The 26,272-nt window shown below is 48.0% G+C and overlaps 1 long non-coding RNA gene across 1 annotated transcript in view; it reads right to left on the reverse strand.

Annotated features, from left to right (window-relative positions):
* Nucleotides 1-244: 244 nt before the first annotated feature.
* LOC308468672 overlaps nt 245-26,272 on the reverse strand; it is a 30,464-nt gene continuing 4,436 nt past the window's right edge. Inside the window, exons 2-4 of the long non-coding RNA XR_013981802.1 lie at nt 17,261-17,678; nt 2,056-2,123; nt 245-591 (exon numbers count right to left, since the gene is read on the reverse strand). This is a non-coding gene — a long non-coding RNA (uncharacterized lncRNA). The remainder of the gene's footprint in view (nt 592-2,055; nt 2,124-17,260; nt 17,679-26,272) is intronic.

Consider the following 26,272-nt stretch of genomic DNA (forward strand, 5'->3'; position numbering starts at 1 on the left):
CACGGTAATAACAACAATGACAATCACAACAACAATAATAAACTGCATTTCAAAACGCATTTTCATTGTGCCCACTGCCATAACATTTCCGGTTGAAAGAGAAGCAAAAGGGGCATGAGCTGGGCTATATCCCTGGCAAGAAATGCAGCCGGCAGAGGCTTTCAGCCCAGGTCACTTTGGTGCCCGTGGCAGGAACCTCTGAAGCATCTCCCCCTGGCAGCTCTGCCCAGAACACACACCCACTGAGCCTGGTTGCCTTGGAAGGAGTCACTCCGCCCATCACCACCATCTCTGCCCTCCTCTTCAGACCAAGGAGGAAGGCCGGTCCTGCCGCTGCAGCCTCTCCCAGCCCTTGCTCCTTGATTGAGCTGCCTTTCATCTTGAAAGGCCTCTTGGTGCGCCTCCCTTTCCCGCTTGCTCCTGCCCGCTAACCAATCTTCAGGCTGCACAGCAATTCTCTTCCTCTCACCGGCTCCCCACTTTTAGACAGTAACCTGCGACGTGGGATGCTGTCAAGGACCCTCTTGAAGTTCCAAGCCCCTCTGTGGCTGCCACTTTGCCTCTTGTCTACGCCGACAAGGAATGCATGTTCTGAAGAAGAAGATTGAGGGAGCGGGGGAGGGAGAAGACATTTCCAAAAGTTAGTGAAGCAGAAAAGTTCCTTTCCGGAAAGCACTCTGGCTACCTTTGGTCAAGCTGTGCTTTTCTCCACACGCCACCTTTAATCTATTAAAACATTTTCTAAGACTTCCCTTCACCTGAAGGCAAAGTGAACTTGCCAGCAAGACCCCGCTACAAGGCTGGGTCGCTCCTCAAATAATGGCAGGAGGTTGGCCGCCTTCCACCTTTGAGGAATCTCCGGTGAAACGTGCCAGCTTTGTGAAGTTGCCTTTCTAATTTGGAGCTGCAGTTCCTTTAACCTTTTAATAAGAGAGACGGAGGGGAGGAGGGAGGGGCCAGGCCTTCTGCTTTGTCTCTTCCCGCTCTGCCCGGCTGCAAGCAGAATTTTCTGCACTGCCCTTTGAGGAAAAAGGCCTCGTTCCCCACCTTTCTACTTAGCAACTTTGGTTTCAAGCTGAACCACTTCTGTGAAAAGGGTTCTCCCTGCCGAAACTCCCATCCGCCTCATCAGCATTTCTGTTCTCAGGTTCGGTGTGGAAATGAAATTGCAAACTCTGGTCTCTGGCCGTCTCTCTCCTGGCTGTCAGAACCCCGAATACCACCAACTCCTGCTCTGTGCTTCTACTTAAAAGCTGCCCCACAATTATCAAGGAGTCCCATATATTCTGCCTGCGTGCAATCGTTCCCACAACATTATCCTGTGGCTGGATTCATGGCCTCTGCCGAGAAAGAGCAGTAAAACTGTCTGGAGTTTGCCATTTTACACCTGCCTGTTCGCTCTCGAGAGTCTCTGGAGTGGCTGTGTGAACTTCAGCCTCACAGTCTCCTTCCTTCCTGTTTGCCCCCGAGGTGCTGGTGGGGAAATCACTCACCCAGCCACGGTGGCGGCGGCGGCGACAGCTCTTGCATCCGAAACAAAGGTAGGAGCGTTAAGCTGGCCTTGTGACATGGGATCCTCGCCATTGCTGTTTTTTGGATTATTGCAAAGAGCCAGCCAACATATTTAAAGTAGCCTCACATTTAGAGCAGCCTTAGTTAAAACATATCACAGTGGGCGGTGTTTTATGTCACCTCCTTTGCACATCTGCACTTCCATATCATGCTGAAGGAGCTGCAAGTTTTTCACTGGGAAAGATTAAGGTCCAGGTAACATGAAAGTCAAGACAGGGGTTTCATGGCACAGCCAAGGGGAATCTGATGGAGGAAATAGTGACAGGAGGAGTGGAGAGGTCAGCCTTGACCGGCATTGCTAACCAAAAGGCCAGTCAGGTGGCTGGGAGGAGCATCAGTACTGGGGAGGGAATGATGAGCCAGACTCCTAAAGGGGCACAGCTGTTAGAAATGAAGAACCAAGGACTTGGCAATATATATATGCAAGGCTCAGCCGCTCCAGGCCAAAGGTACCAAATGGCTGCATTCGCACATAACACTAACCTGTGGTTTGTATTAACTATGACTTGTTCCAGAAGTTGTCTCGCAGATGAGCAAACTGTTAGCAGTGACTGGAATAAAGCAGATCAGGTGGAAAAGTTTCACTGCGGGTAAACTGAAGAAGAACGAGGTACTGCATGTGGTATGAGGGAGCTTTGTCTTATTCACAGGCCTACGCAGGGGTGCAACTCATTCAGAACCACTTTTCCCTCCCCCAAGTGTCAAATTTCAGCCATCTTCCACATGGACAGCTGACTCCCACCTGACTAGAACCTTCATGTCTTGTCCCTCCACAGCGTGGCTTCTTTTCAAGTTGCTTTGTGCCTCTGTGGTTTGGTGAGCCTCTGAGGTGGGGAGCACAAACAAACCTTGTACGGGCATAGCACCAGACCATAGTTATCAAAGTATGCCATCATTCAGAAGTGAACAACAGGCCATGGCTTCACATTGTGGTTTGTTGCTGGAAAACAAACCATGGTTGGTCTGAAGCCAGACGGGTGGTCAAACAAACTACAGTGGCTCAGCATTATGTACAAACTAGCCCAGTGAGAGGGAGTTGAAACTGGACCAAGTGGACAGAAGACAGAAGGAGCAAAGGAGCTGTGTGGTGGCCCAGGGAAGTGAAACAAAGCAGCAGTGTCCAAGAGGACAATTCCCACCCCTGGATGGGGAGACAGGGCGAATAAGTAGGCTAAGAGCTGGACAAGTTCTCGTTCTTCTCCTCCACTGCAGAACCCAGAACATCAGGATGTATTTCCCATCCGCCCCAGAACGAAGCAGAAAATTAAAGCCCTTCCCACTGTGTTCCTTGGTAGCATTGCAGGCCAAAGCTGGCCGACCAACCTTCTTCAAGACGGTGGCACCCCCATTTCAGACTGCTCTTCTCCCCCTCTGTTTCGAAATATGAGTGGACAAGACAGGATCATTTCATTGTTAGTGCAGCTAATGCAGCTCATTAGATTTGTTTTAAACTCTGGGAAGCAAATGAATATCTAATGAGATTTCCCCCCCAGGTGTAATTAGTGACAAAGCATCGCACGTTTCTCTAAATATACCCCCCATTTCTCCTTCTCTCCGCCTTCCTCCCTACACTTAACTGAGTGCAGGAGACCTGGAAGCTGCACTTCCATTTAATGAACTGAACAAAGCAGATTGGAAACTAAGAATATTTTAATTATGTTTATTTAGCCTTCAGCAAAGGATCAGAGAGATTGGTCCAATCAAATTAATTTCAAAAATGTGCCCATATAAAGTTGTCCAGCCGCTGGAGATGTCCGCATGGATCATTTGTGGCAGGCTGTGCCCTGAACGGACAGTCAGTTGGCTAAACAATGCAATGACCAGGATATAAGGCCTTCTTTAAAGAGGAGAAAGATAGGAAGGAGACCCAGCAATAGATTTTTATTCATCCAACAGAAAGCGAAAATGGTGTTCACAATTCCCATAATGATAGTTAGCAGTGTCTTCGTGTGTTGAGATGACGTGATCAGCGTTGATACAGAAGGGTCTTCTCTAAATTTGGCCAAAGGTGAGGGTTACACCAGCATATTTTTTTTTTCATTTATTTATGTCACAAAAATTTTACACTGCATTGTAAAAAAAAAAAAGCCTCAAAAGCTTCAAAGAGGTTTACAAAGAGAATAAAATGATCAGTAAGAACAGTAAAAACAATGCTAAAACAATCAAAAGATAAAATTATCAGTAAACTAAAATCCACATTAAAACATACACTTAAATGAAAACATGATGCCAATAGGCAGGGAGTTCCAGAGGGCAGGTGCTGCCACACCAAGAGACGGAGTTGTCAAACCTACATCAGGGGAATTATGTGGCATGTGCAGTGGTGCCATTGCTGTGTCTGCCCTGGAAACATCCAGAGATTGGTGCAAGCACAGCTAGAGGTGTGGAATGGCTCTCATTGAAACTGCTTAGCATGGATGGGGAACTGGGGAACCTCCATCCGAATCAGGACCCTGCAAAAATCTACCTGCAAAAGTCAATGATTTGCTAGAAATGAAAACATCTTGGGTTTTAAACTGTGTTAGTCCAGCTCAGAAGACTCCCATTGAAGTTAATGGCTATGACTGATTTAGGTCCTTGAGCTTCAGTGGGTCTTAGCTGGATAATAATAATAATAATAATAATAATAATAATAATAATAAATTTTTTATTAATACCCCCGGTGGATGCTAACAACAAGCTCAATTCTCTAGGTGCTAATCTTTATTGTGGATGGGGGAGAAACTGGATTCAGTCCACATTTAAAGGTGAGCCCATCTAATTCACACAACTCTAATCAATATATAAACCAAAACACAGCTGTTCTTCGAAATTTGCACTTTTCTGAATGTTGCAATGCAGTTCTCCAACTAAATAATGTGCAGGAAAGTACACATACATATGGGAATTACATACCCAAAGTGAATTATATTAGGGAACATTGCTTTCCAGAAATGTTTATATTAGCATAAATGTATGTGCAATAGAATCATAGAGTTGTAGAGCTGGAAGGGACCCTGAAGATCATGTAGCCTGACCAGGAATATGCAGCTGTCCAATACGGAGATGTAACTTTCAACCTTGCCGCCATCAGCACCATGCTCTAACCAACTGAGCTATTCAGGCTAGAAGATCTTTTAGGAGAAAATGCTGGTGAAAATTCACATTTCATAGGAAAACGTCAGCAGGCTAGAGAAGGACCTCAAGGTTTGTAAAACTACAAGCAAATATATTATTATATAGGGTTGCCATATTTCAAAAAGTAAAAACCAGGACACGACAAAAAAAAATATTATTCAAAACCACCAAAACCACAATTTTTTTATTGTCTTGCCTAAGATCCAGGAAAAAGCACCACCTTTCAAAAATTCCCACCGTCAAGTCCACCTTTCAAATCCCGGTAATGTCTGGGAGAATCTGGACGTATGGCAGCCTTAATTATTATTATTTTAGCAGGGTGAGGAATGACAGCCTAGTGAGGACTGAGCATGCTCAGTGGGCGTGGAATGCTTACTGGCTCTTAGAGAAGGGAGGGTGCAAGACTAGGGCGGATATAGTTGGCTGGTTGGAACCCTGAGCAAGAGCTGTTCAGGCTGCAACATTTTACTGCAGGCCCCACGTGTTATGATAGATGCAGAAGGAGGCTACCCTCCAAATGCAATACTTGAACCATGCGCTATTTGACTGGTCTCTGCCTGACCCAGCAGGGCTCATCTTTTGTAAAAGAGAAGGACTTATTCAGCTACCATTGCCACATGCCTCTGTGGAAATGAAGTTCCCAGAAGAAAAGCTGAAAAATTGTTGTTGTTTAGTCGTTTAGTCGTGTCCAACTCTTCGTGACCCCCTGGACCAGAGCACGCTAGGCACTTCTGTCTTCCACTGCCTCCCGCAATTTGGTCAAACTCATGCTGGTAGCTTCAAGAACACTATCCAACCATCTGGTCCTCTCTCATCCCCTTCTCCTAGTGCCCTCCATCTTTCCCAACATCAGGGTCTTTTCCAGGGAGTCTTCTCTTCTCATGAGGTGGCCAAAGTCTTGGAGCCTCAGCTTCAGGATCTGTCCTTCCAGGGAGCACTCAGGGCTGATTTCCTTCAGAATGGAGAGGTTTGAGCTTCTTGCAGTCCATGGGACTCTCAAGAGTCTCCTCCAGCACCAGAATTCAAAAGCATCAATTCTTCGGCTATCAACTGAAAATAAGCTCCCTCAAAAGCCTGCTGGAGATGTCCCTTTCATATCACTAAATGTAAGAACCATTTTTTTTAAAAAAATAAGTTTTTCTGGAATTTTTCCACCACATCAGCAATTGAACAAAAATAGACTTTGGAAGGATAGCAGTTGGGAGTCAGCAGAAATCTTCACTCTCCTTAACCACAAAGTCCTTCCTGGAAGATGTCCGGGGCAAATTGTCTTTCTGAAATAGCTGATGTCCAGGCTGCTGTCGCAACCTGCATCTGTCCTGCACCCCCGCCTCTTGGTTTGCTTGTGCAAGTTTTAAGAGTTTTTTTGAAAAAAGAAAACCCTCCAAGGGCCTTTGTGTACCAAAAAATGTCACTCCTCTGCTGAGTAACGGATAGGAGAGTTAAAAGGACATCTTCCTCCCCTCCCCCCTTTCCAGATCCAGAAACGTGTCTTGGAATCCCTCTTTCCCCTTTGGATTGGGTCTCCCTCCCACCCACCACATGTCTAGATAGTCACATTGCATCCTCCTCTGACAAGTCCCTATGTGCAAATCGCCTGCCCCCCTCCCTCCAGAGTTCCACTAAAAGGAGAGCTAATTAATTCTGACCATCCCTAATGGTCTTCTAGGTCAAAAAGAAAATGGAGATTCAACTGCACTAATTTGATCTCTAATGTCTTCGTCCCCCGCATTCTCTGCCCGATTAACTTCTTGAAATTTAGTTTCAATAAGTGGAGGCAAGCAGGGCAGAAACTTCCAAAGAGATTTTCTTCATGAGCAGCGGACGGACGAAGCCTCTTTGGACCTGCAGGGAGAGAGCAACCTTAATTCAATTCCTCAGCAGCCTTGACGGATGTGGTCGCCTGGGCACAATCTGGGTCATTCTGAAGGCCCAGAAGATTTTGATATGTACGGGAGGAGAAATATGAAACGCGAAAGAAGTTGGTAGCAGTTTTAGTAGCACAGCAGTTAAAACAGCAGCAGCAGCAGCGGCAACTAATAATGTGGAAAACACTTAACAGGAGTACCATGAATTGGGCCTGGAAATGAACCGAAATGCAAGAACAGGAGCAAAACAAAGTCAAGCAAGGGGTCGATGGGTTCGCTTTGCTGGGGGCTGCCAGCTGCCGACCAACCCACCGCCAGGGTCACTGTAATGGCTCCCTCCGTGGCCCTGCTGTTGGTGTGACCAGGGTGAGCCCTCTCCAAAGGCAAGCAGGCAGGTTTTTGCTAACTGCAGCTCCAGGGACAAAGGGAATTTCCTGCTGGGGAGGCCTGGGGGCCTGGGGAGGGGGCGAGAGGGTGTGTCCCGCTTGGCAAGCTGAGTGGAGAGGCACCAGGCCGGGCAGAGAAAGCCAGCTTGCTCCCACCGAAGTCTCTGCCGCCCGGTGCTTAGCCAGCGCAAAGCATTCTCCCCAGCCAAGGTCTGTTCGACCGGGGCCCTTTGACCAGCTCATTGTTCCCTTGCCAAAGGGCCACACACAGGAGGGGAGAGACAATGGGGCAGCCCTTGCATTCACCCAGAGAGATTGGGGGCGGACGGGGGAGGGAGAGCAGGCCTAGAAAGTGTTTGCTGCTCTGAGAGAGCCTTTTCAAACCCCTTCTTGGCGGAGGCAGAGTGACAGTTGAATTGCAGCCCCGCTTCCCAAGAGAGCCAGATATTCCCCTCGGCCACTTTCGCCAAAAGCGACACCCCCCCCCCCGTTGCATTCACACAGCTCCCAACGCAGCTGCAGTTGTTGGGAGGTCTTGCCATTGTCTTCCCCAAGAAGAAAGGTTCCCCACTCCCTCCAGTTCTGCTCCCCCACCCAAAACCTTGCAGACCTCTATTGCTGACCAGAAGATGCAAGATGAATGGAAATGTTAGCCAGAGACGTTGGGAAAGTGTGAAGAGGGGACCTCCAGCGCTCTGTGCCCTGGGCTCACCCTTTTCACAGCTGGAGGGGCAGGGGGTGGGGGCAGGAGGAGGGCAGCCTGAGGAACCGAAGACCTTGAATGTGGAGAGGAGGGGAAAGCTAGCAAGGACACAAGCTGCATGGGGTTAGGAGGAGGACACTGGAAAAAAGAACCAGAGAATCATGGAATTGAGGAGTTGGAAGGAACCTCAAGGATCATCTAGTCCAACCCCCTGCAAAGCAATAATGCTGACAGGTGGCCCCGCTTTACAACCTCCAAGGAAGGGGAGTCTACCATCCTGCCATTTGGGAAGCCAGGGCCATAATTACAGATGCAGCTAGAGATATGGGCACAGGTAATAATAATAATAATAATAATAATAATAATAATAATAATAATTTATTATTTGTACCCCGCCCATCTGGCTGGGTTTCCCTAGCCAGTCTGGGCGGCTTCCAACAGAACACTAAAATACAATAACCTGTTAAACATGAAAAGCTTCCCTAAACAGGGCTGCCTTCAGATGTCTTCTAAATGTTTGGTAGTTGTTGTTCTCTTTGACATCTGGTGGGAGGGCGTTCCACAGGGCGGGTGCCACCACCGAGAAGGCCCTCTGCCTGGTTCCCTGTAACTTGGCTTCTCGCAGGGAGGGAACTGCCAGAAGGCCCTTGGCGCTGGACCTCAGTGTCCGGGCAGAACGATGGAAGTGGAGACGCTCCTTCAGGTATACTGGACTGAGGCCGGTCAGGGCTTTAAAGGTCAGCACCAACACTTTGACTTGTGCTCGGAAACACAAGCATCCACACTGCCTGCCCACTTAACTACTGAGCCAGGTCCAAAGTTCTTGTACTTATTCACAAAGCCCTATGCAATTGAGGTCCATGGAACCGCTGGGACTGGGCTGCCCAAACTCTTATATTCCAGCTCCACCACTGAGATCATGTGCAGGAGTGTCACTGTCTGCTCCTCGAGTTGGTGAGGCTCATTTGATAACAAGAATAAAGCAGCCTTTAGTGTCATTGGGCTAGTCCTGTGGAACACTCTGCCACTAGAGAGTCAGCCTTCTGAGTCAATGCCAGCTGGAAAAAATTCCACCAAGCTTATGCAGGCAATTATAAACACATCCTTCCGCAACGTTTTATAGCTGATGACTACTTTTAACTTTTCAGTTGTTTTCATTGTATGGTTTTATGTTTTTATTGCTGTAAACCACTTAATTTTTTGTAATGACACTTTTAAAAATAAATAAATAAATGTATAATAAATACACAATGGTGTGGCCTGTAGTTATGTTTAAAAAGTGAAAAATAAATAAATAAATGTATAATAAATACACAATGGTGTGGCCTGTAGCTATGTTTAGAAAGTGAAAAATAAATAAAAAAATGTGTAATAAATACACAATGGTGTGGCCTGTAGCTATGTTTAGAAAGTGAACACTAGTAAGTAGTGGTGAAAAAGGAACCTTTTATCATATGTGATAAATGTAGCGGAACCTTCAAATTTGGGATAGAAATATTTTGTGAACTGGGTAAAGTTTCCAATCAGATGATTCAACCAATCCCTCAGATATCATCACTGCTGTTGATTTTTAATGACTCACCTCAACAAATACTTTTTAAAAATTTAGTAATAAACCCCCAGAGGCACCTCCAGTTAAGGCTAGGAAATAATCCGAAACCCCAGGGAGACTGCTGAAAGTCAAGGTAGTATAGGAAGCACTGAGACAGCTATTAGGCAGACCTGTGGCCTGACTCTCTGCAAGGCAGCTCCCCATGGTGCTTCAGGGAAACGCAGGCAGATGGCCTTCCACAAGAGGGTTTCTGTTTGAGGAGCAAGCAAGAGAATTGGGGTCACCTCAGTGGGCCTTTTTTTACACATGTGTACATTTGCTGCATAAATGTATTCCTGTCACTACCAATTTTAAGCCTGTGGTGTGTATACAGTGGTACCTCTGGTTGCGAACGGGATCCTTTCCGGAGGTCCGTTTGCAACATGAAAAGCCCGCAACGTGAAGTGCCGTATCTGCGCAGGTGCGCGGCGCGATTTGGCACTTCTGCGCATGCGCAAGTGGCGAAACCCGGAAGTAACCCTTTCCAGTACTTCTGGGTCACCGCGGGACACAACCTGAAAGAACGTAACATGAGGTATGACTGTACAGCCAATGAACTCAGACCCTTCGATCGTCCCTTTTTTCCAGGGGTGCCCCTGATTTAGAGAAGCCATCCCAGTTTCTGATTTGATCCCAGAATGTCCCACTTTCCCCTAGGATGCCCCCATTTCCCTTGGAGAAATGTTGGAGGGTATGGAGTTATCCGACCCCCAAGACATCTGAAAGCAATCTTGTACGGGGAAGTTTTTTTTAATGTTTTATTCTGGGTTTTTTATATGTTGGAAGCTGCCCAGCGTGGCTGGGACAACCCAGTAAGATGTGTGGGGCATAAATAGTAAAATCATCATTATTGAATATGGGGTGTCCCTATTCTCATCGGAGAAACGTTGGAAAGTATGTGGAGGGCATTTTCTGAGTGCAGGCAATGCAGCCATTTGCCACTAGATGTCAGGCTCACAGCCGCAACAAAACCTTTCCCTCCCCAACTGGATGTTACGATGCTGTGATCCTCTGTTTAAAGGTGTGCAAAAAATGAGAATAAAACAAATGAAAGAGAGAAGGGAAGGGAGAAAGGAAGGCCCCCTCCAAAAACCATTCCTCAGGCACTGACACTGCCCCCACATAAAGACCTGAGCTCAGCGGCAGAGCACGTGCTCTGGGCATCTGCTGCCTCCATTGCTGGTACCTCCGTCTGAGAAGGGCCTACGAAGGATGGCTGTGGGTCATCCCTGACCCTTCGCCCAGCTGACTGGGGAGATAGAGCTCTACAACATCTGGAGGGTCCCAGGGTTCCAGCCCCTGCGCTAGACATGGTCTCATCACGTGCTGATTGCAGATCAGGTCACCACCTAAATCTGCCCCGTAAGAGCAAGCTTTAAGTTGGCCACACATTCAGAAGACTGAGAAAGGATAGGATTGTTGTTGTTGAGTCGTTTAGTCGTGTCCGACTCTTCTTGACCCCATGGACCAGAGCACGCCAGGCACTTCTGTCTTCCACTGCCTCCCGCAGTTTGGTCAGACTCATGCTGGTAGCTTCGAGAACACTGTCCAGCCAACCCGTCCTCTGTCATCCCCTTCTCCTTGTGCCCTCCATCTTTCCCCACATCAGGGTCTTTTCCAGGGGGTCTTCTCTTCTCATGAGGTGGCCAAAGTACTGGAGCCTCAGCTACAAGATCTGTCCTTCCAGTGAGCACTCAGGGCTGATTTCCTTCAGATTGGATTGGTTTGATCTTCTTGCAGTCCAGGGGACTCTCAAGAGTCTCCTCCAGCACCATAATTCATATCTCAAGGGCTGCCAGTTGTGGAACATGGAGCAAGTGTGTTCTCTCCTGCTTGTTCTCTCCTGTTCTTGCGACCCAAACCAATGGATTCCAAGTACAAGAAAGGATAACTTTCTGAGGATAAGCGCTGTTCTACAGAGAAACGGATTCCCTTAGAACAGTGATGGCCAAACGTGGCCCTCCAGCTGTTTTGGGACTACAATTCCCATCATCCCTGACCACTGGTCCTGTTAGCTAGGGATGATGGGAGTTGTAGTCCCAAAACATCTGGAGGGCCAAGTTTGGCTATCACTGCCTTAGAAGGTGGTGGGTTCTCTTTCATGGGATGTTTTTAAACAGAGGTTGGGCGGCCATCTGCCAGGGATTATTTAGCTTTGGTTCCTGCATTGCAGGGGGTTGGACTAGATGACCCTCGGGGTCCCTTCCAACTCTACACTTCCATGATTCTATGATTTGGTGAGACCTACATTCAGTTGTTGCTGCACAAGTCTTGGGTTCAGTGTCCTGTCTCTTCTCTCAGCTGACCCAGATCATGAGGCAGACTGAGGCAGCTGCCTCGGGTTACAGAATCCGTGTCTCTGCAGATGCCCCTCCCCACAGCCACCGGAGGAGAAACGTCTGCTTCCAGTGAGATCGCACAGGGCTCTTGCAAGATCTTGCCAGAACCCAAACCCATAGCTGTGCGACCTCCGAAAGTGAAGCTTCAGCAGCAGCAGCAGCGAGGCAGCAGAACTCAGTGGGTCACCCCAAGCCCAGATGGGGAAACAGATGATTTCATTGTTTCCGAAAGTCCTAGAATTCATGGTGCTGCCTCACAAACGAGAGACAGAATTTGAGAACCAAACTTGTTCAGTTTGGCAATTCAGCCTCCCCTCCCTTTCCCCTGATTTGTTTTTATTCCTCTGAATGAGGATGACTGCTGCAATCTGTTTTTAGACAGTGCCGAAGCCACAAGATAAAAGAGGCAAAAGGAATCTGCTCATCTGCATATTTAACGTCTTGCGCTGCAGTCGCTGCATAATTTAAGCCTGGCATTAAAAACGCTGCCCAGATTTTAAAGGGTTTCTGTTTAAGCAAACGAGGGCTGCTCCACAGACAACCTATTTACTAGGCACTCAACCTGATTTGCTCACACAAAGCTCACACGGAGGTTAGACTATAGCTGGTCTTTGTTGAGCATTTGCTTTGATTTGTTTGTGGGGAAGTTATACGATGGTGAGCTTTCATCCTGGTTTGCCTGTGGGATGTTGACACGTCTTCCTATTAATCATTCATCACCCACATTCAACGCATTTCTCTGTCACTTTCCTAACTGTAAAAAGAACCATGAAATAATTTAACAACAATTAAAAGGAATAATTTGAAATACATACACAAATACATACAGGACTCCCCTCACATTATACAACTTTTCGTTTAACTTTAAATTGTTAACAACAACAACAACAACAACAGTAATGATTTATTATTTGTACCCTGCCCATCTGGCTGGGTTCCCCCAGCCACTCTGGGCGGCTTCCAACAAGGATTAAAAATACATCAAAATGTCACACATTAAAAACTTCCCTATCACCTTCTATACAAATAGTAATCCAGGATAATAACATATTAATTGGTTGTTATTTTGCATGTATTGTTTAAGCACAAGCTTCTGGATTAGGGTGGGATATTTCATAATTTATCCTTATGGTGTTGTTGAAATAATAATAATAGTAGTAGTAACAACAACAACAACAACTCTCACATTGCTTATTTTAAAATGGGTGTGTTGCACTGGGAAAGGTGTGGGAGACCTCTGACCCTCCAGATGTTGCTGAAAAAGCATCACCATATTTGCTGGCCCTGATGGGAGTTGTCATTTGGCAAAATCTGGAGGGCCAGAGGCTCCCCTATAACTACACCAAGTAAAGGTATAGCAGCACCTTCAACCCACTTTAACTGTGGAAACCTGATTTCCACAGTATGCACTTGCATTCTATGATTCTATTATCTCTCCTGCAAAATACCCCTTTACAACCCCTAAATCAGACACATGACAGCTGAGCAAGCATCTCTCCCTCCTTTTTAAAACACAGGATGGTTGCTTCTTATGTGATGGTTCTGTTCCAAGGGTTCCAGGTATACACAAAAGTCATGTACACCAGTGGTTCCAAGTTAGGGGTCCAGGGACCCCTGGGGGTCCGCGGCCCCATCCTTTGCCTTCCCCCAACTACTTTTTTTGGTCATTTTTGCATGGTAATTACACAAATTTTATGGTCTGTTTTAGTGTTGTGTGGTTTTTCAATATGTTGATGGAGGACTTGACCTGGCCTGTGTAACAGAGACTTGGTTGGATGAAGCAGATGGGCCTGTCCTTGCCGCTGCTTGTCCACCAGGTTTCTCTTACACACAGCAACCCAGGTCATGTGGGTGGGGAGGAGTTTTGCACTGATTTTTAGGAAGTCATTAGTTTGCACCAGGCGTCTTGTTGAGAAGACCCAGTTTTCTGAGTGCATGTTCTAAAAGTTGGGCAATAGGGGCAGTACAAGATTCCTTTTGGTGTACCAACCTCACCACTGCACCAAGAATTCCCTACCTGAGCTGCTTCAGGTCGTGGCAGATGTTCTCCTGGAGACACCTAGTTTGGTTGTCCTAGGGGATGTTAACATTCATGCCAACATGACCTTACAAGGGGCTGCTCAGGACTTCATGGAAAGCATGGTCTTCATGGGACTGTCCCTGAATAAGTTTGGCCCAACTCATAATTGTGGACATGCCTTAGACCTGGAGTTCACCTCTATGGATGTTGGTGATCTGACACTAAGTAAAAGTGAAACAAAAGAAGTGACATGGTCAGATCACTTCCTGGTGCATCTGGACTTCTCCATGACCCTTCCCCTCTTCAGGGAGGTGGAGCCGATTCAGATGGTCCGCTCCTGCCACTTAATGGATCCAAATGGCTTCCAGAGAGATCCAGATGGTTTCCAAACAGCCAATATGGCCAACTATCGCCCAGTCTCAATTCTTCCATTCTTGGGCAAGGTGATTGAGCAGGTGGTTGCTGAACAACTCCAAGCATGCTGGGACCATTTGGATCCCTTCCAATTGGGATTCTGGCCTTATCATGGGACTGAAACTGCCTTGGTCGCACTGGTCAATGATCTCCGGCAGGCTGGGGACAAAGGTGAGAGCTGTTTCCTAGTTCTGCTGGATCTCTCAGTGGCCTTTGATACCATCGACCACAACATCCTTCTGTACCGGCTAGAGAGCTGGGGGCAGTGTTATGCAGTGGTTCCACTCCTTCCTCCTGGGCCGTGTCCAGAAGGTGTGGGGGGGGATGAGACCCCTGGGCTCTCACTTGTGGGTACCTCAGGGTTCCGTCTTCTCCCCCATGCTTGTCCCCCATGTTCTACATGAAGCCTCTGGGAGAGATCATCAGGAGGTTGGGGCTGGGTGTTCATCAGTATGCAGATGATACCCAGCTCTACCTCTCTTTTAAATCAGAACCAGTGAAGGTGGTGAATGTCCTGTGTCTGTGGCTGGAAGCGGCTGGAGCACGTATGGTGGTTAACAGATTGAGGTTGAATTCTGACAAGACAGGAGTTCAGTTTTGGGGGGATAGGGGGCAGGCGGGTGTGGAGGGCTCCCTGGTCCTGAATGGGGTAACTGTGACCCTGAAGAACCAGCTGCACAACCTGGGTATAATTTTGGACTCACAGCTGTCCATGGAGGCGCAGGTCAATTCTGTGTCCGGGGCAGCTGTCTACCAGCTCCATCTGGTACACAGGCTGAGACCCTATCTGCCTGCCCACTGTCTCACCAGAGTGGTGCATGCTCTGGTTATCTCCCGCTTGGACTACTGCAGTGCGCTCTGTGTGGGGCTACCTTTGAAGGTGACCTGGAAACTACAACTAATCCAGAATGCGGCAGCTAGACTGGTGACTGGGAGTGGCTGCCGAGACCACATAACAGCGGTCCTGAAGGACCTAGATCAGGTCCCAGTACATTCCCAAGCACAATTCAAAGTGTTGGTTCTGACCTTTAAAGCCCTAAATGACCTTGGCCCAGTATACCTGAAGAAGTGTCTCCACCGCCCAGATACTGTGGTCCAGCTCTGAGGCCCCTCTGGCAGCTCCCTTACTGCGAGAGGTTACAGTAAGGTTACAGGGAACCAGGCAGATGGCCTTCTCGGTAGTGGCACCCGCCCTGTGGAACACCCTCTCATCAGATGTCAAGGAAATAAACAACTATCTGACTTTTAGAAGACATCTGAAGGCAGTCCTGTTTAGGGAAGTTTTTAATGTTTTTAATGTTTCTGTTTTTAATGTTCTGTTGAAAGAAACCCAGAGTGGCTGGGGAAACCCAACAAGATGGGTGGGGTATAAATATTATTATTATTATTATTATTATCATTATCATCATCATCATCATCATTTTGGGCAAAATCGGTTTGAAATCACACTGCGATAACAATTTTAACCCAGCAATATGCAGCAATATCTCACTCCTCCCTCGAGGGAGAGCAGGCTGATTTCAAGGCAGCGTGACATGATGGTCTCAACCAATAATGCTACTGATCTGAGCTGCCTTCCCTCACGCTGAGGGAGACCAGGGCAGCCCATTGTGAGGCGCTGCCTTCCCCTCACGCTGAGGGGGACCGGGCAGCTGACTGTCCTCCCTTCAAGGCCCTGTAGCCCTGCCTTCCCCTGGCAAGGAAGCAGAGCAGCTTTTCTCAGTCAGCAGGAAAGCAGCAGCAGCAGCAGCCACAGTGGATGTGCATCTTTGTGGGCTGCTCTGCTGATGCCCCCCTCCCCCTCCCCTCCCCCTCCCCTCCCCCTCACTTCCTCCTGCTTCCCATCCAATCCCCTGGCTGTTCCTTCCCTCATCCCCACGCCTGATCTCCAGTTTGAGACATCGTGGTATTATTATTATTATTATTATTATTATTATTATTATTATTATTATTATACTGCCCTATACCCGGGGGTCACAGGGTGGTTCACAGAATAAATATATATATCAGAATATCATGGTGTTCAGCTGCTGATATATCATGATGTTGAAAACCAGATATTGCTCAGCCCTAGTCTGTTTTTTAGTATACCTGAAATCCTTTGTTCATTAGGGGCTACCTCACATTTTGTTCATGAAATTGCTTTGCAGAGATAACTACCATAGAGTTATCAACATTTTGCAAAGGTGGGGGGGGGGGTCCATGGCTTGGTGTTTGAAAAATAAGGGGTCCTCAGTAATTAGGTAATTGGGAACCACTGGTGTGTGCCAAAACCCCTGGAGTCACCCTGTGGCTAGAGGGTGAGGGGGACAGAGGAAGAATCCCTTTATCCCCAGAGCCTCTGTACTGAATAGGCCTGAAGGAGGGGAGCTTAAAAGCTCTTTTTGCACTGGATAACCCAAGCAGACTCAGGATAAAAGAGCTTTTGAGATCTCTGCCTTGCTTAGGGGACAAGGTCTGCTCTGGTGCTGGAAAGCTGGGAATGTTCATGCAAGATCTCAGGTGGCCCCACAAGATCACCCCAGAGCCCATACAGTGAGTGGGTCTTGCCCTGTAAGGAAGACAGATATCTTTAAAGGCCTTTCCACACTGGGTAACTCCAAGGTCTTTTAAAAAGAACTTTCTGCTCTGTGCTTGGACTTGTGCAACTTCAGCCAGACCACCTGCAAGTGTGCAGGTTGAAACTGTGCAAGTTAAATGCACATAGGATGTGATCATATTGGGAAATGAAACAAATGAGACCCGAAAGAGAATGCAGCGCTAAATGCTGCAGAGAAATGGATTATTGGTGAGCCTTTTTGCACCTTATGCACCTGGCAAAACCAGGGTTTGCCACTGAGGGCACCACAGGTGGCTCTTCACATACGTGAGCATCTGCAGTCATGTCCTCTTGCTCTTCATGCTTTGCAGGAAACCCCTGCTGGTGCCAAGAAAGGCCTCTGTGGGGAGCGCATTGGCAAGCCCCATTTTAACATATCTATGTTCTCCGCCCTGGAACCTCAAGCAGAACTGAAATAATAAACAAACAAAGTGTAGACCTGCAACGTTTTGCTGAAGTCTCACTTGTTTCATCTTATTTCAAAAGGGAGGGAGAGGCAGTTTGGAGCTCTCAACTTAGAGGTCCCATTTAGAGATTGTAAACGGATTTGGTGGCAAGGTTGTGGATTCCCAAGGCACATAGGGAGGGGCAGCGCATCCCCACCCTTCCAATATTGCCCCCCTGCCCTACCCTTGCTGAAGCCTTCCTTACCTGGGCTGCCTGGTGGTGCCCATGAAAGGCAATGTCAACAGTGAGTTCCAGCCAGATCTCCTGAGATTTCAGCAAGATTTCATGAGGTGTCTCCAGAAGCTGCTACCACCACCACTTCTTCACCAGGAACCGACACCCGACAGGAGTGCTGCCTCTGGGGGTTCCACTGCCTCAGCCCCCCTGACTAGCATCTGACCTGTGGAGCATGTACTTCCTGCAGTCAACGTTGCCTTCTTGTTTTCCTGAACTCAGAGTCTTGGTGTGATTCTGTCCCAGGGCGAAGAGTTCTCCTCCCAAAGGGATTCAGTGTGCAGTGCAGTTTCTTTTGGTGCATTTAAACTCCAGGCGCCATCAGAGTGCAGGGGCCATTCTGGCTAGACCGGCAGAGGTCAACAATAGGTAACAGCAACGTGAGCACCTGGGGATGAAGGCAGGCAAAGGTGAGGCCAAGCAGTAAGTAACTAATTACGATTGATAACCTGCTGATCTGTTGCTGCTGTTATTATTTTGGCTGCAAAAAGAACCACAAAAATGATGAAGGAATTGGAATAATCCTCCCCCTCCCACTACTAGGAAAAGTTTAAATATACGGAGCTTTTCAATTTGGGAAGAAGGGGAGACATGAGTGAGTTGTATGAAATTTTGCATGATGTGGAGAAAGCAAATGGTGGGTTTTCTCCTTGTCTCATGAAAAGAGAACTTGGAGTCGTTCGGTGAAGGCGAATGTTGTGGCATTCAGGATAAACTTTGTCACACAACATGGGATTCAGAGCTATGGGATTCAGAGCATAGTTACAAGTAACACACCGTTAAACTGTGGATCTCCCTCCCACAGGAGGCAGCAATGGTCACCAACTTTGTTGGCTTAAAAAAAGAGGATTGGCAACGGTAGAAGAATGGCAGATGAAGATGATGGACTTTATGGAGCTGGCTGATCTCACCGGGAGAATCCACGACCAGAAAGAAGAGGAATATCAAGAAGACTGGAAGAAATTTAAAGACTATTTGAATAAATATTGTAATATTAAAGATTTGTAATTACTTGAAAGAACTAATTAGGCCTAGGATTAAATCAGGATTAAATAAATAAATAAGAAATAGTAGGATAAGAAAAGTTAGGACATTTGATTATAACTGGAATATTGTTATATGGAATAATGATATTGGAAACTGCTAAATTCAATTACAAGGAAATTCAGTTGGAAGAGATTAGAGGAAGTCAAGTAATATGTTTATGAAGTTAGAGTTTAATCACTTAATTAAGTCTTATTTATGTATGTGGTGGTATATGTGGGGTTTGTAATACTTTAATTTCTTCATTTTCTTTTTTTCTTATTTTGTATTATTGCCTTTTCTTTCTTTGTTATGTTAAGTTAAGTCTTTGTATGAAATTTAATAAATATCATTGAAAAAATAAAAATAAAAAATAAAAAAGAGGATTGGGCAAATTCATGAAAGACAAGGGCTATCAATGGCTACTAGGCAGCACGGCTATATTCTGCATCCGCTGTCAGAGCTATCCTTGCTGGGAATCGCAGGTGGGCAGAGTGCTGCTGTTCTCGTGTCCAGCTTGCAGGCTTCCCAGAAGGACATTTGGCTGTGAGAACAGGACGCCGGGCTATTGGCCTGATCCTTATGCCTTATGCTCTTATACTCTTGCACTCAGGTTGCGCTTTGCGGCTTCCTACAGGCTTCTGGCTTGCCGCTGTGAGAACAGAATGGTGAGCAAGATGGGCTCCCCTTGGTGTAATGCAAAAGGGCCCTTCTCCCTTTATGATCTGCGCTGTCAGCCAGGCTCACTCTCTTGCTTTGCCTGGGCATAGAAGCCTCTGCCTTCCTCTCCCTCCTGCTTGGCACCGCAGCCCAAGTCTCTGCCCCCAATAGCCCCCTCAGTCACTCCCTTAAAAACCTCCCTGAGCTTTGCACCTCCCTCTCCTAGGCTGTCCGGCCACCCGCAATGGCAGCCTGGACCTCCTTGGCCAGCTGGCGTCTGCCTGGCGCAGCTGACGGTCAGGGCTTCACTCGTCCTGCTTTCTGGTGGCAGGTGCCCTTCCGCCACACGTGGCAGGTTGTGGATTCCCCTCCAGTTCATCCTCCGTGGCCAAAGAGGTGCGAGTGTGCTGGCGAAGCTGAGACAGACAGCTCGATCAATGTGGCAAATCCCCCGTCCCTTCCCCGGCAGCTGTAGCCCAATTAAACCCAACAGTGCACAGGTGTTTGCCGTAATGACTTTAACACGAAAAAAGCAAGGCTCCCTTTAGGGCCTTTAAAAGAAGAAATGTAGAGCTCTTAACGTTTTATATACCAACGACATCAAACCAAAGTAGGAAATAATAAAGCGAGGGAGGGGGAGGGGCAGCAAAGGGACCACGTGACACGCCGTGGCAGCCTCAGCCAGGTGCTAATTAAACAAGAGCCAGCGGAAAGGAGGAGGCACAGTTCTCCTGCCCCCAAGGGATGGTCCCACTCTGGGGAAAGCCGGAAGCACAGAGGCCTCCAGGATCGTTGGCTTGTTTCGTGATGTCTGCCTGCACCTTGCAGCACCAGTTCAGGGACTCAACATCACCCACTGCGAGGGCGGGAGCTGGGAGGCAACAGAAAGGCAGTTCCACTGAATGGTTCACAGAAGGATTGTCATTGTCTCTTCACCAACGCCAAACGATGCAAGAGTCAAAAACTCCTGCTGTACTTTGAGCAAGGCCTCTGGGGCTTCAGCTAAAGGAAAGACACAAGTGTGAGTTGAGCTGGAATGGGATTCAAGAACACTCACTAACCATCAACATCTCCAGTGTTGTCAGACTTCGCATTTTATATGGTGAAACACATTTTAGTCCAGGGGTCGGCAAACTAAGGCCTGTGGGCCGGATCAGGTCCAATTGCCCTCTGGATCCAGCCCATGGACAGTTCTGGAGTCGCCACCTGGATTGGCACAATCACCATTAAAATAAATAAATAAATTGGGCACCATTTCCCCCTGTGATTCCACCACCACCACCACCACACACACACCGCGGCACCGGTGCCTCCCTTCTCCCTCCTCCCTCCCTCTTCCTGGCTTCTCCCTGTCCTATGGAGGAAGGGGGTTGGGCTTTAATAGGAAGCCACGCTGCCCACTGGGGAAAGCTGGCACGGAAAGGAGTGGCGCCGCCACCACCGCTGGCTCCCAACCCCAGGCAGAGGGGCAGAGAAGGTAGGCAGGGGGAGGGGAGGGCTGAGAGAGGTGGGGGAGAGAGAAGCCCCTCCGTCGTGTGTGTGTACACACACATGCGCACGTGTGCAGTCCGGCCTGCAAAAAGGACTGGGGGACAGTGAACCGGCCCCCTCCCAAAAAAGTTTTCTGACCCCTGTTTTAGTCCATTCATCTGCAAAGTTTATAGTTTGTTTTTCCTCCTGGAGGGAAGTGGTTCTCTACATGAAGAACCCTCACCACTCCATTGCAAACTAAGCTTCAAGAGGAACAGTTGAGGGAGCTGAACATGTTTAGCCTGGAGAATAGAAAACTGGAGAAGATACAACAGCCATCTTCTAACACCTGAAGGGTTGTTCCACGGAAGATAGAGCAAGCTTGTTTTCTTCTGCCCCAGAGAGCAGGACCTGAACCAATGGATTCAAATTGCAAGCAAGGCCCTAAACCTTAGGAAGAAGTTTCTGGCGGTAAGAGCTGTCCAGTAGTGGAACAGACTCCCACAGAAGGTGATGGACTTCCCTTCCTTGGAGGTTGGTCCTCTGTAAGGGATTCTTAAGCTGTGATTCCTGCATCGATTCTGTGGTTCTATGATGTGTGGGTGGGTGTGCATTGTGTTGGGGACTCTAATTTGCTCCGAGACCCATCTACTCCGTCTTCCACCGGCAGCTCTGAAGAGCTCCCTAGGGGCCTACCCCCTTCTTGCTCTCCCCAAACCCTTTCTCAACAAACGCAGGCAATGATAATGTACCCCTGGGCAATGAGTGCAGATGGCGCCAGTCTCCCTGCATCAAGAAGCAACATCTGAAGGAAGCCGACAGAGCGACATGGCGCACATCACAACATTTCCCTTCCCTTTCCCTCCATCTCCATTTCAATTTATAGTTCACACAAGCAGCTTAAACACGCCGATTTGAGATCAAAACAGAACGGGGGGGGGGGGAGAGACTTCAGAGCATCTGTTCTATAGGAGGATGCCGTGTGCCTGGAGATAATTTTAGACGAACGTGTTATAAACAAGATCTGTGGAACTTCACAGATCATGGCGAGCTGTTGGGACGGGTGCATGTGGGGCTGACTTACAGATTAAGTGTATAAAATGTTTAGCACGGAGCTGTGAAGTCAACTTTTCGTTTGTTTTAAGAAATATTTGAGGCAGGTCAGAAAGGAGAGAAGACGAGTCCTTTCATGGGTGAGCCAAAACAACTGAGGAACAGAAGGAAGCAGGCACTTATCAACAGGCAAGTGTAAGAAAGGCCTTTTCAGATCAGGTTAAGGTCAATCCAGACCAATTTAACACAACATGGTGCCCTCCAGATGTTTTGGATTACAACTCCCAACTGGGCTGGCTGGAAGAGGAAGAGGAAGAGGAGGAAGAAGAAGAAGAAGAAGAAGAAGAAGAAGAAGAAGAAGAAGAAGAAGAAGAAGAAGAAGAAGAAGAACAACAACAACAACAACAACAACAACAACAACAACAGCAACAATTTATTTATACCCCGCCCATCTGCTTGAAGGTTTTCACCTTAAGACAAAGCCTTTGGCCATTTTCAGCTGGCATTGGTAGATACAATTCCATATTTAAAATAGTTCAAACCCATCTTCCAGGGCAGACTGTCCTCCCAGTGAGGTTTGCAAAGGTTTAACACATGCAACATAAGCATGTTGTTGTTGTTTATAACCCCCTCCACTAATTTTATAAGCAGCATTTTTTAATTCATTTTTAACATCAACATTAAGGAGTGTAAGAGAATAAGAAGAGCTTGGCTGCTGGATCAAGGCCCATCTAGCCCAGCCTTGTGCTCTCACAGGGCCAGCCAGATGCCTCTTTGCAGTGGCTCTCAAAGGATGTGAGACCTGCCACACTGATGTGTCAGGAGAAGATGGCAAGTGTGGCAGGAAGATTCAAGGACAACAAAAGAAACATTTAAACACCTCAGTGTAGTATAGTACTGTATCGTATCAAAATAAATGTTATCATTTGCTTAATATGGATAAATATCTTCTCAAAATGAAGCACAGCTAGGAGTTGTTTCTTTTTGTTTTCCACCATGTATGTTATCAATAAAAAAATTCAATGTAGCACGAGCAAATTGTTATTCTGAAAGTGTGGCCCAGAGAAAAAAAGTTTGAGAACCTCTGCCTCAATGGGAAACCTGCAAGCGGGATTTGAGCACAAAAGCGCTCTTCCCTCCTATGGTCTTCAGAAACATTGCAGAGCATGGACGTCACATGCCATTGATAGCCCTCTCCTCCTCTTCCTCCTCCTCCTCCTCCTCCTCCTCCATGAATTTGTCCAATTCTCTTTTAACGCCAACCAAGTTGGTGGCCAACATTGTCTCCTGCTGAAGCCTCCATTTCCATTTGTGCACTGCTTGAAGATATACTGCTGAGTTGGGTATAAAAACAGCTTTTTAGGTCCTCTGAAGACCAGCAATGATAGGGCCAGACATATTTCCCTAGGACAGGTGGATCAGAGGTGAGAGGTCACCACTGAAAAGGACCTGAACAATGGGTACTCACCAGCCTAACACCTTTCACTGGTGACCCAAAATTCAGGGCCCCTGAAGCAGAACTCAAGACTCAGGGAGGTACATTTGGGTGCAGGCAGCACTTCAGACAAGACCCTCACAGACCTTCTAGTGAGGAATGAGAGTGAGTGGCCACCCTGCTCCCACCCTGGGCTTCCCAGAGGCACCTGGATTGCTCATGGTGTGAGCAGAATGTTGGTGTCACCCAGCAGGGCTCTTCTTATATTGTTGCGTGTGAAATTATGCACGGAGAAAGCGAATGGGGAAAAGCTCCTCTTCCTCTCTTCTGCAACACTAGACCAGGGGTCAGCATACTTACTGTGTCTTGGGCCGGTGTCTCCAGCGCCGATCGTGCGGTGAACCGGAGGGCGGGGGAGCAAGTGCCCATATGCATGTGGACACGCTATTTCTGGCACACTTCCGGGTCAGAGGAGCAACGGAAATAGCTTGTGCGCATGTGCACGGGCCTCCTCCGACCCAGATTTGCACCGGAAACAATGCTTGCACATGCGCACAAGCTATTTCTGATGCTCCTCTGACCTGGAAGTGGGCAGCCGTGCGGCACAGCACCAGTGAGAGCAGGTGGCGGCAGCGGGCGGGGGCACCGCGGGCTGGATAAATGAGTCCCTCGGGCGTTATCCAGTCCGCAGGCCTTAGTTTGGGGACCCCTGCACCAGACCTCATGGGCATCCAATGAAGCTGAATGTTGCAGGGTTCAGGACACATAAAGGTAAAGGGACCCCTGACCATTAGGTCCAGTCGCAGATGACTCTGGGGTTGCACGCGTATCTCGCTCTATAGGCCAAGGGAGCCGGTGTTTGTCTGCAGACAGCTTCTGGGTCATGTGGCCAGCATGCCTAAGCCGCTTCTGGCGAACCAGAGCAGCTCACGAAAACGCCGTTTACCTTCCTGCGAGAGCAGTACCTATTTATCTACTTGCACTTCGTGCTTTCGAACTGCTAAGTTGGCAGGAGCAGGGACCGAGCAACAGGAGCTCACCCCGTCGCGGGGATTCGAACCGCCAACCTTCTGATCTGCAAGCCCTAGGCTCAGTGGTGTAGACCACAGCGCCACCCATGTCCCAGGACACATAAAAGGAAGTCCTTATTCATGCAGACCATAGTTGAACCATGGAACTCGCTCTCACTGGGAGCAGGAAAGGCCACCCACTTAGATGGCTTCAAAAGAGGACTGGACAAATTCATAGAGAGGGCTGTCAACAGCAACTTGCCACACTGACTCTGCTCTGCCTCCACAGTTGGAGGCAGGGATGCTTCTTAATGCCAGTTGCTGGAAACTGGGAAAAGGGATGTGTGGCTCTTGCTTGCAGGTTTCCCCCAGGCATCTGGTTGGCTGCCATGAGAATGGGATGTTGGACTGGATGGGCCCCCTTTGGCCTGATCCAGCAGGGCTCTTCTTAGGTTCTTATGCAGGGGTCAGCAAACTTTTTCAGCAGGGGACCAGTCCACCGTCCCTCAGACCTTGTGGTGGGCCAGACTATATTTGGGGGGGGGGGATAGGAATGAATTCCTATGCCCCACAAATAACCCAGAGATGCCTTTTAAATAAAAGGGCACATTCTACTCATGTAAAAGCACACTGATTCCTGGACCGTCCGTGGGCTGGATTAAGAAGGCGATTGGGCTGGATCCGGCCCCCGGGCCTTAGTTTGCCTACCCATGTTCTTACGGCTTTAAAGGCCAGAATTAGCACATTAAACTGGGGTGCAGAAAAATGAATGTGAGTCGTGTGGAATTGTTGCAATATGGACAGATACCTGTCTCTCCTGCCCATGGTGCCCCCCTGCAACTTGGTTCTGTTATTGATGCAATTGCCAAGCTGAAAACTGTTCAAATCTCCCCTCTCTCCCACTTTGCAGCTTTTCAAAATGACATTGTATTTACATTTTGATTCCCACCCCCAAAAAAATACCCCAAAAAAGCAATGAAAGGAAAGGAAAACACTTTTTGTACTGAAATATTGAAAATGTCAAAACTTGTTTCTGCTTTTTTTCCGGCAGTGACAGATGTTGGTATCCTCAGTTGTGAAACGACACGTCAAAATGTCTAGTGAAAACATCAAACACTAGCAGTGGCACAGCAGAGGATTCGAAGCTGAGCTGCTTGGAGCAACTGGATCAGGAAGGATGAACTGAGAGGTGGGGTGGGGTAGGGATGAGAGGGTGATGGGGGTCTTGCCATGGCAAGAAGGCCTGGCATGTGGGGGGGGGGGAGAGACTGAGTGAGGAGGAGGAGGAAGGTTATCTGGTTCCAGTGCTCTGATGAAAAAGGGCCTGTTCTGGGCCTTTGCTTTTGCTCTCCATTTTTTGCACTGCGTTGCTGGGGACAAATCTGATTCCATTTGCATTTAGAGGCAGACCTACCTCATCTGCACTTTCCTAAGCAATATGCAAACCGAAACACAACCGTCTTTCGAAATTCACACTTTTCTGAATTTTGCAACACAGTTCTCCGGCCAAGTAATGTGCATATATTAGAGAAAATAACATTAAGGGGGTTATGATATACAGTGGTACCTTGGGTTACATACGCTTCAGGTTACATATGCTTCAGGTTACAGACTCCGCTAACCCAGAAATATTACCTCGGGTTAAGAACTTTGCTTCAGGATGAGAACAGAAATCGTGAGGCAGCAGCGGGAGGCCGTATTAGCTAAAGTGGTGCTTCAGGTTAAGAACAGTTTCAGGTTAAGAACGGACCTCTGGAACGAATTAAGTACTTAACCTGAGGTACCACTGTATAGCGGGACGCGGGTGGCGCTGTGGGTAAAACCTCAGTGCCTAGGACTTGCCAATCGTATGGTCGGTGGTTCGAATCCCCGCAGCGGGGTGAGCTCCCGTCGTTTGGTCCCAGCTCCTGCCCACCTAGCAGTTCGAAAGCACCCCTAAGTGCAAGTAGATAAATAGGTACCGCTTTATAGCAGGAAGGTGAACGGCGTTTCCGTGTGCTGTGCTGGTGCTGGCTCGCCAGAGCAGCTTCGTCACGTGGCCCGGAAGTGTCTCCGGACAGCGCTGGCTCCCGGCCTCTTAAGCGAGATGAGCACGCAACCCCAGAGTCGGACACGACTGGCCCGTACAGGCAGGGGTACCTTTACCTTTACCTTACCACTGTATATGGCTTTTAATCCTATTAAGGCAGAGTCCACTGAAGCCAGGATGGCCAAGGACCTGGGAGACCAGGGTTCAAATCTCTACCTGGCCATGGAGCTCTAGACCTGTGACCCCTGGGGACCAGTCGCTGCCTCTCAGCCCAACCTACCTCACAGGGTTATTGTGGGAAT

This window comes from Podarcis pityusensis (assembly GCF_964106645.2).
Source record: "Podarcis pityusensis genome assembly, chromosome: Z".
NCBI lineage: Eukaryota > Metazoa > Chordata > Lepidosauria > Squamata > Lacertidae > Podarcis > Podarcis pityusensis.